General features: G+C 40.6%; 1 long non-coding RNA gene across 2 annotated transcripts; it reads right to left on the bottom strand.

Annotated features, from left to right (window-relative positions):
- Positions 1 to 5217, bottom strand: LOC124874297. 2 transcript variants are annotated; one of them, XR_007039754.1, is made up of 6 exons: positions 4856 to 5217; positions 2892 to 3086; positions 2665 to 2786; positions 370 to 2593; positions 133 to 264; positions 1 to 61 (listed from the first exon to the last, which is right to left on the bottom strand). It is a non-coding gene; the product is annotated as an uncharacterized LOC124874297 (long non-coding RNA). The 2 variants fall into 2 exon arrangements; XR_007039755.1 differs by having other exon boundaries at positions 389 to 2593.
- Positions 5218 to 15145: the final 9928 nt, after the last annotated feature.

The raw sequence follows: 15145 nt of genomic DNA, 5'->3' as shown, positions 1-15145 counted from the left end.
AAAGAAGTTTATTGAAAACTTGGTCAAGCACAACAGAAGCGGCGGATCTAATCTCCCGTCACTGAAAGAACACAAAGAGAAATTATTAGTGGCTGAACCTCAGAACATGACCCAACTGAAACATTTTCTCACTGGAGACTCCAGGGAAACCGCCAGGGAGAGGATCAGAGTCAGGAAAGAAGCCCGCTTGCCAGGTTCAGTCCAATTCCAGGAAATAGCCAGTACCACAATGGAGGACTGGGACAGGACAGGCAGAAATCGCACCTGGAACAGGTAACAAGGGAAGTTAAATTTCACACTGAGAAAATACTTCAAAAAATCCTTCACAGCAATTCTTGCAAAGTTTTTCAAAGCTGGCCAGAAGATTACCACGGAGGCAAAACACCACCTGGCCATTAGACTGGGGGTGATGACCAGAGGTTAGCGCCACCTTCACCCCCAAGGCGTCACAGAAATGTCTCCAGACACGGGAAGTAAACTGAGGCCCCCTGTTGGACAACAGGTCACTGGGGATGCCATGCAGGCGGAAAACATGTTTGACCATCAATCTAGCTGTTTGGAGGGCTGATGGCAGCTTTTTGAGAGGAACCAGGTGGCAGGCCTTGGAGAACCGGTCGATAATGGTCATAATTACGGTCATCCCTTGAGAACGTGGTAGGCCCATGACGAAGTCCAAGGCCACATGGGACCAGGGTCGGCCGGGGATGCTGAGAGGCTGGAGCAAACCTGCGGAAGGTCGATTTGAGGACTTGCTTCTAGCGCATGTGGCGCAGGCATTCACATACTCCCTAGCGTCTCTGTGAGGCGACGGTCACCAATAATTTCTGGAAATTGCGGCGATGGTCCTACTGACACCAGGGTGGGCGGAGAACTTGGCCGAATGGAACCAGCCGATCAATCTGGATCGCACTGAAGCTGGAACGTAGGTCCTTCCAGGGGGTCCAGTTCCTGGCCCAGGATCATCAGGGAGGGCTCGCCGCACCAGGTCCTCTATCTCCCAGGTTAACGAGCCCACTGTACAACTTGGTGGCAGGATCGACTCTGCCTTTTTTTCTGAATCTTCAGGTCCGAATTGGTGGTACAGAGCGTCAGGTTTGAGGTTCTTGGATCCTGGCCTAAAGGAAATAGACAGATTAAATCGGGAAAAGAAAAGTGACCAACGTGATTGACGTGCATTAAGACGCTTAGCTGACTGGATGTACGACAAATTTTTATGGTCTGTCCAGACCAACATGGGGTGTTCGGCACCCTCCAGCCAATGCCTCCACTCCTCTAGGGCCAACTTAATGGCCAGCAGCTCCCTGTCTCCAACCTGATAGTTCCGTTCAGCAGGGGTCAGCCGACGGGAGAAAAAGGCGCAGGGGTGAAGCCTTCCATATCGGTCTGAGAGCTGGGAGAGAACCGCTCCCACCCCGGTATCCGAGGCGTCTACCTCCAGTGTAAACTGCCTTGTAGAGTCAGGATGAATCAGAACCGACGCCTGAAAGAACAGCCTCTTCAGTCGGGTGAAGGCGGTCTCGGCCTCCGGTCCCCAGCTGAAGGTCGTCTTGGTGGAAGTTAGCGCAGTTAATGGGGTCGCCATCTGGCTGTAATTTCTAATAAACCTTCAGTAGAAGTTGGCGAACCCCAAGAACTGCTGCAACTTCCTCCGGGAATCAGTTACTGGCTAGTCCATCACTGCTTGAACCTTCCCTGGATCAGCGCGAACCTGTCTCTCCTCCGACACGAACCCCAGGAAGCTGACGGTCGACTGATGGAAGTCGCACTTCTCCACTTTAACATACAGTCTGTTCTCGAGGAGGCGCTGTAGGACCTGTCTAACATGGTGGCGGTGTTCCTCGAGACTTCTGGAAAAAATCTAAATGTCGTCCAGGTATACAAATACAAAAATATTCAAACAATCTCTCAACGAGTGCCTGAAAAACTGCTGGGGCATTACTTAGGCTGAAAGGCATAACTAGATATTCAAAATCTCCCAGGGGAGTCTTGAATGCCGTCTTCCACTCATTTCCCTGGCGGATTCTGACTAAGTGGTAGGCATTTCTGAGGTCCAGCTTAGAGAAAACAACAGCGCCATGTATAGGCTCAAACGCAGAAGCTAACAAAGGAAGAGGATATTTATTCTTTACTGTAATTGAATTCAAACCCCTATAGTCTATACAGGGGCGTAAACCTCTGTCCTTTTTCCCCACAAAAAAAAACCCCGCCCCTAAAGGAGATGAAGAAGGATGGATAATTCCCACGGCTAAAGACTCCGCAATATATTTATCCATTACCCTTCTCTCCGGCCCAGAGATGCTATAGAGCCGACTGGAAGGCAAAGGAGCACCTGGGAGGAGGTTAATGGCGCAGTCGTACGATCGATGAGGCGGCAGAGACAGAGCCCGAGATTTACTAAAAACCATTTTGAGGTCGTGATACTCGAATGGGACCTGAAGGGTCTCCACTGGGTTAGGCTGGCCTGAGTGTTCTGTCATGATTTTTACAGCCGACTTAACCCACATGCAGAGACACTCAGAGAACTTGTTAAATAAAGAAGTTTATTGAAAACTTGGTCAAGCACAACAGAAGCGGTGAATCTAATCTCCCGTCACTGAAAAAACACAAAGAGAAATGATTAGTGGCTGAACCTCAGAACATGACCCAACTGAAACATTATCTTACTGGAGACCGCCAGGGAGAGGATAAGAGTCAGGAAAGAAGCCCCGCTTGCCAGGTTCAGTCCAATTCCAGGAAATAGCCAGTACCACAATGGAGGACTGGGACAGGTCAGGCAGAAATCGCACCTGGAACAGGTAACAAGGGAAGTTAAATTTCACACAGAGAAAATACTTCAAAAAATCCTTTACAGCAATTCTTGCAAAGTTTTTCAGGGCTGGCCAGAAAATTACCACGGAGGCAAAACACTCAGGCGACAAAGTGTTGGCAACCATCCTCTTTATGCTTCTCAGCTGATGAATAGATGCGCAACACCTGTCGCCTCAGGACTCTCCTACTGGCGGCACCTAGTGTTGGAAAGGTGTTAGCAGCAGGCAGCAGATGACTCCAGATCCTGACAGGTTGGTGAAACTGCCACTGGCTGATGTCTAAAAACCAAAAATTTGCAATTAGGCAGGAAAATAAGGAGAGGATAGATGTGGCTGTTGTCTCTGTAAAAATGAATAAACAATTAAACAATCATATTTTTACCAAATTCTGTAAAAGAACACCAAAAAATTTACTGCTAAAGTTTATAGATGGAATAGCATTTGGCAAAACAAGATAATGTCAAGAGGTGGATTTAAGGAGCAGAAGGTGGAGAATATTATCAGGACAGACATGTTGCTGTCTTGAAAGCACAAGGCAGAGAATGTCAGAGATTGTACATGAAGAAGGGCTGGATGATGGCGGTTTCCTGTGGAGGGTTGGACTTGATCTGTGCAGGCACATGGAGGAGGAGTAACGGCAGCAGCTAGAAGAAGCATTTCTGAGCTGAACAGTGCCAAATGGAGATTTGATTTGCAGCCTGGTTCATAAAGATCTTGGTGAGAATGTTTTCCATCAGTTTCAATCTGAAGCTGGTTGCTGAGGCAACAACAGCAGTTTAATGGTGATGGGAAAGTTGCAGCCTTCGGTCGGGCTGAAATGCAACAAATCAGTCAGGATACAGAAGTTTAATTTAATTTAAATTATTGGAGGTAGTGTAAGACAAGGCATGTTAATAAACATTTTCAGAATCCTAAAATGGATGTTACCTGTGAAGGTGAATGTTTGCATCTTGTGAAAGTGGATGCTGGAACTAAAATGTGGAAAAGAGATTTTTTAGGTTGATGTGAACTTTGTACCCTGTTGATGTTTCTTGGCAGAAGCAACATTTGGTTCAAAGAAGTATCATCCATAAAAAACCCAAAGCTGAAGAACAAATTACAAAGTTTATCTTGTCCAACTGTGTGATATTAGTCTTTTCTGCTAATTTCTTTAGCGCTTTGGACTCTGGATCATGTGCTCTCCTTGACATCTTTGATGCCATTGAACAAGTGACTGTCTGTTGCAAAATCCAGAAGGTTACTTTAATTTTTCTAGACTGGTTTCCAGACAGATCAATTCCAGCTGAAGAGGTGGAATGATGCAGCCATTAGACTCTGTCAAAGTAATTATTATTAGTGATGTATAATTATGCATTTACAAAAAAACAAAGAACAAAATAAAATGCCTTTTTTCACTGACATCGCAATCTTCCATTTTCATGATTTAAGGCCTATACATACTCTGCAAGAACTGAGACATGTGTTCTCTCTCCAAGGGGTGCAAGAACCGAAAGCCATGCTGTTCTTGCTGCCCTGGTTGTGGAGTTCTTGGAGCTTGTTCTTCACTCATATTCTGGGCAGAGCTTTTTTCTGGTGTGGAATCAGAGAAATATGAATGTGGTCTGCTGCAGTGGGAGAGACTTATAAAGACTTCCTAGAAGTTCTGAAGTATGAATTGTCCTGGACAGAAAGAACATTGTTCTTGTTAATGTGTCCCTGGGAGAGAGAACAAATGTCTCTGTTCTTGCAGAGAATGTACACTGTATAGATGTAATGCCTCTTGGAAACCAAAGTTTAAAAGCTGCCTTAAAACTATGAGTAAAGATAACTTTCAGATTCGCATTTGCCTCAAATCTGACAAGCTTACAAACAGTCAGGGTCATTTACAGCTGTAAGTTAAACACTCAAAAACACATAAACTTATGTTCTGTTTAAAAAAAACCTCATAACAAGTGGAGCCTTTCTGAATATCTGTGGTCTGTGCTTCAAAAGAATTCTCTGACTTTAAATATTGCTCTAATAAATATGCTGAGGAAAATAAAAAAGCAACAGTGGCAGCAAATTAATACCTGCAGAGTGCATCAACAGCAAAGCTCCATCGTCAGAGTGCTGAATATTCATTTCCCAGGATGCAGTGTGGGTGAATTAAACAAGCTGACCTCATCTGTTGGATTGACTGATATCCGTCACTGGTGAAAAAGCAGGCAGAGGGTGCAGAGATTCACCTGATAGTGCTTAAACACCGCTCCAAACATCAGAAACTATTCACAATGAACAAAACGAGTTTTTCTTAGAATGTTTTATATATTCTTACATATAAGGTTGTAAGACACAACCAAATAGAATTTCCTGTAGAACAAACCCTTAGATCTATGACCTACATATGTGTTAGTGCATGATTTGTTTTCTAATTGAAAGCTGCTGAAAATTAGTCCAGGGCTCTCCCCTCCTCTACCATTCGCTGTCATTATGAGTGTAGCTTTCACAGAGCTCCCACTGTGATTAATATTGTGAACAAAGATCATAAACCTACCTAAATCAAATAAGACAATTGTTAATTGGCCAACTTATTTCATTTCAGAGTCCATTATGAAGAATTACATTCGTTTTCATGAGGAGGTAATTGAATTTCTAATGGAACCTTTAGTTTTTGAAATTACCTTTTTCAATTAAAGCTTTTTAATTGAAACTATATCTTTTTCAATCACTAAACATTATTTAATTAAACAGTATCAAGATATATAGGACACTGGTTCAAAATTTAGCCTTGTCTTTTAGATTTTACTTTTTCAGAATATTTCTGCTGTTTGGAAACTAACGTGTACAGTTTGTTAAATCTACTCTGGAGAAGGTTTCAAATGTTTCTTCTGTCAGCTGCTCCCTTCAAGGGTCACCTCAGGACATTATCTGCCTTCATATCATCCAATCCAACATCTATTGTTTAATATATCCCTGTCCCTTCTATCAACATGAGCAAACAATCAGCTTTGTCATCAAACCTCTCATCATAAGCTGCCTCTCTTATACACGTTTTACTAATCCTGCCTATTTTTGTCACTTCCAATACAAATCTTAACATTTTCAAGTTATGTTGGACTGTTGGACTTAGTCCAACAGATGATCAAAAGTTTACTCTTCCCCTTGCCATCTAATAAATAAATCATTCATTTGATCAGTTTGATCTGACAGAGATGTTTGCATGAGCAGTTTGTACCATTATCAGAAAATAAATGTTTTATAGAGATGGGATAAATGAAGGGAGCCAGATCTGATGGATCTTTTCCTTTCTACGTTTTTATACTTCCTTACTTTTTTAAGGCCACCCTGGAGTAACTCATTTTTACCCATTTTTTTGTTTGGATCAGAATTATTCATTCAAACTTAAAAATCCCACCAATATAAAACCTACTGGTGGGAGTCCTCCGTGTTGTTCTATCCTTGTATTTTATTGATTTTAATTTCATTTAATGTATGGGGACAAGATTGTAATGTATGACCTGTTATATATTTGTTATTGTTTTTAAATTACTTCTTGACCCAGACATGAAGAAGATATTTTCCACCAAAAATTACACCTTGCAACATTATTTTTGTCATCAGAAATGTGCATCCTGATGTTCCTGCATCTTCTTTGGTTCAAACTAGTTATTTTGAGTCATCAGCCAATCACTTGAAATGAAGTGCATTTGGCTGCCCCCTTAGACTACCACATATTAGGCGCTCAAGTTAAGGCATGGTGGGAAACTCATGTGATGTCATTCGATATATGTAAATCAAGTAATAATCAGGTGTATTCTGCTGCCCTCCTTCACTTGTGCCGGTGCTCCATATCACCAAGCACCTGTTGTTTGAATCTGTGTAAAACTCAGGTGTGTAACCCATAACTGTAATGCATTAGTATCAGCCATAGAGGATTAATAGTATATTTTACTTAAAGCTAAAAGTCAGAAATGAACTGAAAGGCCCTTTAAAGTCGAAATTCTTACTAGGAAATTTCAAGGTCCCTCTTTAATGCCAACATCATAATGTTCATTTAAAATCTATTGATCACTGACCTAATAAGCTTTACTTCTTACGACTGGAACAGTCTCACGTTTAGTACTTTAGAACCTGTGTTAATGGATATTATGCTACAGATTTAGAAGTTTAAAATGCAGGGAAATACTAGCTTGTATAGTCTCCCGCTTTGCCACTGGAAGGCATTTAAAGCTTTTTGTTTTTAATCACAGCCCTAATATAAATGCTTAGAGCAAATAGAATTGGACCAACAGCATTTTGAGGTAGATGGAAAAAAACTCCCCCTTACAAAACCTAACTTTGGCTATTGCAGCATAATGTAAGGAGAGGTTGTGATTTCTCTCATTGGCATCCACAAAAAAATGGGTTATTTATCTGCTGGCTTGTTTGTTTTATTGGAAATGTGCCAAGACTTTGTGCTGCTGTGTTTTGTGAGAAAATTAAATAGTGTAAATATACAGGGACCAATTAGTGTACATCACTTCTACTGATTCTGTGTCAATTCTGGTTTTAGCTGAGAGATGCACCACAAATCTATGTTACGGAGACAATCTGCAAGCATAAAAAAAGGCATAAATGATCTGTCGTTTTATTATCGGAACCAACATTACGTAGAGAGAACCACAGAAACCACAGAAACTCTCAGTACCGTTTACACCCCTCATGCATCCAGACATCTTAAATGCTCCCAGCCTATCTCGAAAAAAACCTTTCAGTGTTCTGGTTGTAACCCTCCTCCTTGCTAACTTTATAGTAGAAAGTTATTAATGCTGCTATGTTTACAGCTGGACTTTTTTCCTTTGTTAAAGTGTTAATCTTAGGTGTAGCACACAGATATAAACACTTCACTACTCTGACCCAGACTATTGTAAAAGTATTGAGATGACATTAGAATGAACTACACCGTCTTTTATTTCCACAGACTGTGCTCTTCAATTTGTCCAAATGCAATGAATATAAACATGATTAAATGTTTGAAGCTTTTAGTAAAATTGAAATGTTTGTGAATATATGTTGAATTAATGTAAGTCAAGTTAATGGTTAACCTTCTAAGCTCGGTCCTTTCCTAGTGAAATACAACTTGGAAGGAACACACTGTCTCAGATGGTGATCTTTATCATCTATTTTGGAAACACTCCAAAAGTGAAGAGAATTTTGAAAAAATAGTACAATGAATTATTTTTTAATCTTGTGTACACTGAGCAGAAAAGCTTTCTTCTGTTAAGCTAAGAGCTGTGTAAGTAGATTGCAAGAGTGATGAAGAGAGCCAGACAGATGGACACAATGTCCTCTGGCCAGCTGAGACACAAAGAACAAGAACCGTGTCCAACTGACCCAACAAACAAGCTTGGGTGATGTCAGGGTTCTGAGTGTTGTTCTGTCTGTGTGAAGTTTGTCTACTGAGCAGCAGGTTTTATTCTGTTAATCTTTATCAGCTGAAGCATAGGAGGAGCTGCATGCCAGTGATTTCCCCCTGAGTTTTTACCACATTGGTAACTAGTAGCCCTCTGGGCTTTCTGATTTGATGATTCCTTGCACTACTTACCCAGCTCTCTCTGTCTTGTCCAAGGAGTAATCTCAAAGACTGCTGGCAATACCTCTACCAGCTGTTTTGAACCAGGCAACGTACCTTCACAATGGGCAGCTGGTGTTATCTTCTGCTAGTGTCTCCAAGCTTCCACCTGTCCGCCCTCAAACGCTCAGAGAGAACCCTTTTGGTCCATCTTAGCATACAGACCAACAACTCCTGCACTCTCTCCTTATGAAACCTCCAATAATCAGACAGTCAGAAAAATACCTTCTCATCAAATTCCTTCCCTGCTTAGTTGTCATATCCATTACTTGCCTGTCCTATTTCTTGTTATAATAAATCTTTCATGTTTCCTGAGAGTCTCCTTGTATGTGGGTCACACATCAGTAACAGTAGTAAGAGTCCATGTTTATTTGTCTTATTTAATTAATCATAAAATGATTGTGTCTAATACGCTAATTATTAATTCTTTTAGTGGCTAGATCCAGTATAATTTAATTTACAGCTGTGATTCTGAGGATATATATTTCATAATATAATCCTCTCATTACTTTTATGCAATTGAGGTTCCCTGAAAAACAAATTACCCTTCAGACAAATAGACTTCAGACAGACTGAAACATATTTAAATACTTCAGACTGATCAAAATAATAGAATTTCTTTATTAAGACTGATATAATCATCAATGCATACTGATGTTACTTAAGCTCTAGTATTTAGACATTTTTCCTCTAATTTCATCTTCTCTTCATGGGTCAACAATTCACAAAACAATTGCATAGTGGTAAGAAAAGGCCTTTAATTTGTGACACCATTCTCCGATCCGAGTTCTGAGTTCTGAGATGGAACACAGCAGCTTGACGTTCTGCCTCACACGGAGATCAGAGCGAAGTGTCCCATTTAATCAGCACACCCGTATGTGATTAGCAAGAACAGTAAAGAGATGATGAATATATAGTGATTCCAAAGTTTTTACTGTCCTCATACCTCCTCAGAGGTATGTCCATCTGCATAAAGTTTCATTCAGAATTAACATGGAAAAGAACACCACCACACATTCTATTGGGTCTTAAGCCATACCTAAAATATGTCTGCTGTTACTGCTCTTACTGAGCTTAACCTGCTCTTTACAGTTTACTCTTGAAAAGAAGTATTTATGGTAAATTTGAATCTGAATAACAATCAGCTTTATTGGCCAAGATTGTGCAAACAAGCAAAGAATTAGACTTCAGTCTTTTTCTGAAATAAAATTCCAGTGCTATGAAAATGCCATCAGTAGAAAATGAACTCCATGCTAATTATTATTTATTTATTTTTCACACAGTTAAACCAAAAAAAGACTAGTTGTTAAAATTGTCTGCGGTATATGCGTTTTTTTTTCTTCAGTTTATTGGTTTTGGAGAGGTTCATGTGAGGTTTGCTAAACTCTAATTTGAAACAAATATTGAGCTTTTTACCAAATAAAGGCCCTCACAGAGTCGGACGTAGTTCCATCTGCCGTACATGTCCACGCAAAGATCAATTTTTACGACTGTGTACGTGTACGCAGTGTCATACAATAAACTGCTTGGCGGGAAAAAATATTAATGTCAAACTGTTTCACATGTGACACCGAGCTGATAAGGATTGAGGTCTCTGCACTGACAGGTCTATGCCCTGGTGGAGAACAAACTGGACAAGGCGCCCGACTAGCTCATCAAACTTGTTACTATCAATTCAAAATTGTTTCTCACTGTTGATCATCTTCCTGTTCTTTACCAGTGTATTGCATTCCCCTTCTTCATCTCTAGTCTGGTTTAATGGACTTATATACCATCTTCTTTTCTTTGATTTCCAAAGCTATAAAGCAAACCAGCTCTTCCTCTTTGTCCAATGACGCCATGGTAGAAAGTGTTGTGAATGTCAGAATTTGTCTTATCAAATGTAAGAAAGTGGTATGCTCGCCTATGAAATCTCAAACGTCTGTGATCAGTGCGCATGGAGTCCACTAACCAACAGTCCACGCATAGTATGCCCGACTCTGTGGGAGCCTTTACACTTCAGGTAGGTGTTACATGAAATAATGGATTAATAAATGAAAAAGCACTTCATGTCTGCTGTTTAATATGGTGTAGGATCTGTGATGTTGTGGGCCTGTTTCTCTTCCAAAGCCCTTTAGAATCCTGTTGGAGCGCATAGTATTATGAACTCCTTGAAATACCAAGAGATTTTAAATGATCTGCTGAACTTACTATCAGTAAACTGATAATAGGTTGTCATTGGGTCCATCACCAGAATAATGATCCAAAATATACGAGTTCAACACTGCAATGGTTCACAAGACACAAAGTCAGCCTTCCTCCATGGCTGTCTAACACTCTGGATTGTGCAAAAAGATATGGTCTATGATCCCTCTCCACTCCAACCTTGAGAAGAGTTCTGATCTAAAAAAGTAGAGTGTTTTACTTCTCCACTGACCAAACATTCTCAATTAAATATTTCTAATAGACTTTTACACATCTTTACCAGGGGTGTCAAAACATCCTGCTGGCATTGTAGAGAGCAATAAAAAGGCTTCTGCAGCACCGACAACTAGTTTTCATTATTAAGAGATTTTACTGTTGCTTGTTTTGTAATTTAGATTTTTTTGTACTGAATTTAAGAAGACAAAAACAAACAATAGTCATAATTACTTGATGCCTGACTGAAGCTGTTCTTCTTGACTTTGTATAATTATATAAACACAAATGAGAAGAAATCTCTACTAATTGTTGTGGCTGTAAACACTGTCCTGCTGTAAACATGAGGCTGAAATTTGATTTAAAGAGAAGAAAACAATGTGTGACAATATGTGACAAAGCGAACAGCTTGACCCGCGCTGTTTTTGCCCTGTAGCCGTGTGTGTGTTTGTTTCTACGTCACCTTTTGGCATTGCTCTGAAATTCTCCATCCAAGTCGACCCGTTCTGCGTGCAGCAGCTGCTATTGCTGCCCTCCTTGCTTTCCTCCCCCATCCCTCCCTTTTTTCAACCTAACCTCTTTCAAAATCACCTTTTCTTTCCAAATCAAATTCAACATCTGGAGGAGGAAGAGCTGCTTGGAATGTTTATTGTTCTGTGCGTCAGAACAAATTACAGGCAATCAGGCGGGCGGGCAATCTAGGATGCAGGCGTGCTCAGTCTTACTGAGTCCGGATGTCAAACTTAAACTTGAACATAACCCAGTGTTACTCCTGACCTCCTGTACATGTCACAGTCCACATCCTCTTCTGGTGATCTCATTAAAACATTTTTATTCTTCCTCCATTGACATAAAGAAAAAACATCTGACTGCAGAGAATATTTAATGATAACAGATTTTGTAGAGTAATCTGAAGGTAGCCCATATTCTCTTCCATCTGTAAGGGGAACAAATAATGGGCTCCACACTGGTTTATGTCAACTTGAGGCCAAAACTCAACTACAGGCGGTGCAGATCTGTGACAGAATCTGACCAAAAGGGACTAATAACTAGGGGAGAGAAGCAAACATTGGGGCTGCACAGCCGATTCTTTGTTCTCAGCATGTATCACCCCTCAGAACACTGGATGTTTCTACATGCAATGTGACAAGACTTCCTCTATTCTTAACCTCTGCTGCTGTGGCTGCTGGGGCGGAGGAAAGCTGAGATAGGGTGTGTGTGTGTGTGTGTGTAGGGGTGGGAGGGTGTTGGTGGGGGTTTGCGGGCTCCTGGCTGTGGAATGTCTGACACAGCCTCAGCCTCTCGGCTCCTCGACGGCGTGCTTATGAGACAGCGCGCTGCCATCTGCTGTCCCCCACCACCACCACCACCATCACCATCACAACCCACCACCTCACTCCAAACCTAACGCTCGCATCCGGATGCTGCTGTCACCACTAACAACACAACAAGCTAATTAGGAGTCTTACTGCGCTAATTACACATGCACGGAAGTGTTGCAGAAGATTTCTATTTGGGGGCTCAGCTCTGCACACGATTTACCCTCGATTAAAGGCAAATGTAGCATGTAAAACTGTGCAATTCTCTTTTACACCCCCTGCTTGATGCTGATGCGCAATGACACCCGACAGACAGCTGTAATGGCTGAGGGCCACCTGACTTCTGAGGGGCTGGAACAAAGAGATGAGATCCCAGGCCCTGCAACCAAAGGGAGAAATGGGTTGTGTGCCACACTGAGGGGATGCTAGTATGGAGATAAGACGCGCAATCATAACATAGCATTCTATTTTCTATAACAATTAGCAAACAAGCAGGAGGAACAAGCCTACAGAGAATGCTAGTGCAACACGAAACAGCAGTTTGCAATGGTATAAAAGTCAGGCTTACTGGAGCTTTTCAAAGTTGCAAGGCAACAGTGCTACCAACTGCGCCACTGTGCAGCTATATATATATATATATATATATATATATATATATTTATATATATATATATAAATATGGTGGTGATTTTAACCTGATGGCGTGAGAGTTGAGGATGGAAGAATGACAGAGAACAAAAGTAACATGGTGCCGTGGAGATTTTAACCTGAAAATAAAAACATGCTGCACTGATTTACAGCGGTTACTAAGGGTGCCTGCTGGAACCTATCTAATTCTCTCATGATTAAAATGGATGTTGTCTTGACATGCTTCAAATGTCTTGCATCAAATTTGGAGGTGCTCTCCAGAACATGTGTGAAACATGAAACTAGGTGTTTCCTTTGTTCTTGATGTAGGGCTTTTGTCACTGTAGTTCCTATGTGAAATGGTTCTTGTGTTTGTATGGGTTCCTGCACAGTCTTGATCACTCCTTGCATCTTTCCAATTTTTTCCTTTCCTACCCCACTTCCTTGCTTGCTTCCATACCTCCTTCCATACTTCCTTCCTCCCTAAGACTCAAGGTTTTTGCAGGTTCCATCTTTAAAGCCTGACCACTGTACAAATAACTTTCATAAATTCACACTAACCTTTTATATTTAGTTTTGAGCACTGGGGCCAATGAACTGTTCATTATGAGTCTGAAAGTTTGACATGAGAATCATGTAGGAACTCTGGTGTGTAGATTCTGCGATGGCGTCTTTTGGCTTTAATGTGTTTTGACTATGTTTGACTTTTTCATGTTGCATTCTTCACAATAAGATGTCTTCAGTTGTCGTGTGACAACTTCCCCACACCTGTCCTCCATCTGTAATCCGTACATTTGTCGTCACTCAGTAATCACACTTCTGTTCCCAGCTTTTCTTCAGTTCACGGTTAGGTTCTCCTGGTTCCCATGTCTGCCCTTGTTTTTGTTGTGTTGCTTGTTTGTGTCTGGTTTTTCAGGTTCAGTTTAATCAGAAGAAAATTCCTAAATCTGAATTTTTCTTGCCTTGGTTTGAATTCTTTCCAGCAACTGGTCCTGCCAACATAAGGAACAATCTACTGCTAAATCTCAGACACTCTCCGAGAAGAGGAAAAGAACGTCAAAGTGCTGTGTATTAAATGGAAACAGGAGTGGGTGTCAAGGTTTGGATATCAAAGGTTTAACATTCAAAAGTCTGAATGGGTCATGAGTTATGAGTTTAAGTCAAACATTGTTTTAGAGATCTATTCATCAGTTAAACAGATTTCTGTTAAACCTCCATTTGTGTAATAGAACCATTGATTTAGATATTTTGTAAATTCTGCTTATTTCAACTAGTACGATACTAATTCTGTACTAATGTGCTGCTGGCATCAAGTAAAGATGTTCATAATTTCTAAAAATATATCTATTATATACAATCTTTTTCAATAAAGTGCAATATTATTGAAAAACAAATCTATTTCAGTAACTTAATTCACTAATTAAAAGACATTATATGGATTATTAGATTATTACGTCACACAAATAAAAATTGTTAAGGTTGCTATTTTCCAGTGGTACTTAAATCTAACAAACAAGCCTCATCTGAACGCATATTCTCATTTATTGAATATGACTGTATTATATGTTTGCTCAGAGTAAAGATTTAAAAGCAACGTTTTTTAGTTTACATTTCAAAAAACCTCTCACCTTCCTAAGAATAGCGGCTTTTAACATTTGCTTAACAAAGCATAAAAAATATGCCTATTTCTGCCACAGAGAAATTTGCCAAACATGCATCTTCCTTCCAGCGGTATAACGAGCTCAGTCAGGAGAATCCAGAGAACATCTCATTTGGGTGTGGGATTCTTTTTTATCTTGAACCAAAGCTAAATGAAGAGCAACAGTGAAGCATACGAGGAGCTGGAATGGTGCAGGCAACAGTGCACTGCCAGCACTGTTGCCTGCACCATTCCACCTTATTACTGGCATACAAAATAGGAAGAAAGTGCCAAGGCACCAACAGAGTGTTTAAATATTAATGAAGCATTTCCTAACATGGGAATAACAGAGGCCTCTCCTATTCCCTTTCCCTTCTTTATTAAGCTCATTTGTTTAATTAATAGAGGATGTTTTAGGGAAATGAGCTTTAGTCAATGGCCTCCGGCAAGGTTTCCACCCGGATTTGGGTGGGTTTGCATTTAGATGAAGAAGTTAGATGATGTAGTGTTGGCGACCTGGTTGGAAACTGTGTTTTTAATCATTACTCGTCTTATTTATGCATTTATACCCACTGATACACCAACACAAAGTAGCGCATGGTGGTGAGGTGGAGGTAAAAGAATACAATGGTTTAGAAATTTACCCATATAACCCTAAATAAAATTGAGTATAACCAATTGCCTATAGAAGTCACCTAATTAGTAAACAGAGTCGACCTGTGTATACATTAATCTCAGTATAGGCGCAGCTATTCTGTTTCTGGCCTCAGAGCTTTGTTAGAGAACA

The sequence above is a fragment of the Girardinichthys multiradiatus genome, chromosome 9 (assembly GCF_021462225.1).
Source record: "Girardinichthys multiradiatus isolate DD_20200921_A chromosome 9, DD_fGirMul_XY1, whole genome shotgun sequence".
NCBI lineage: Eukaryota > Metazoa > Chordata > Actinopteri > Cyprinodontiformes > Goodeidae > Girardinichthys > Girardinichthys multiradiatus.
This window is presented reverse-complemented; position numbering and strand designations above follow the sequence as displayed.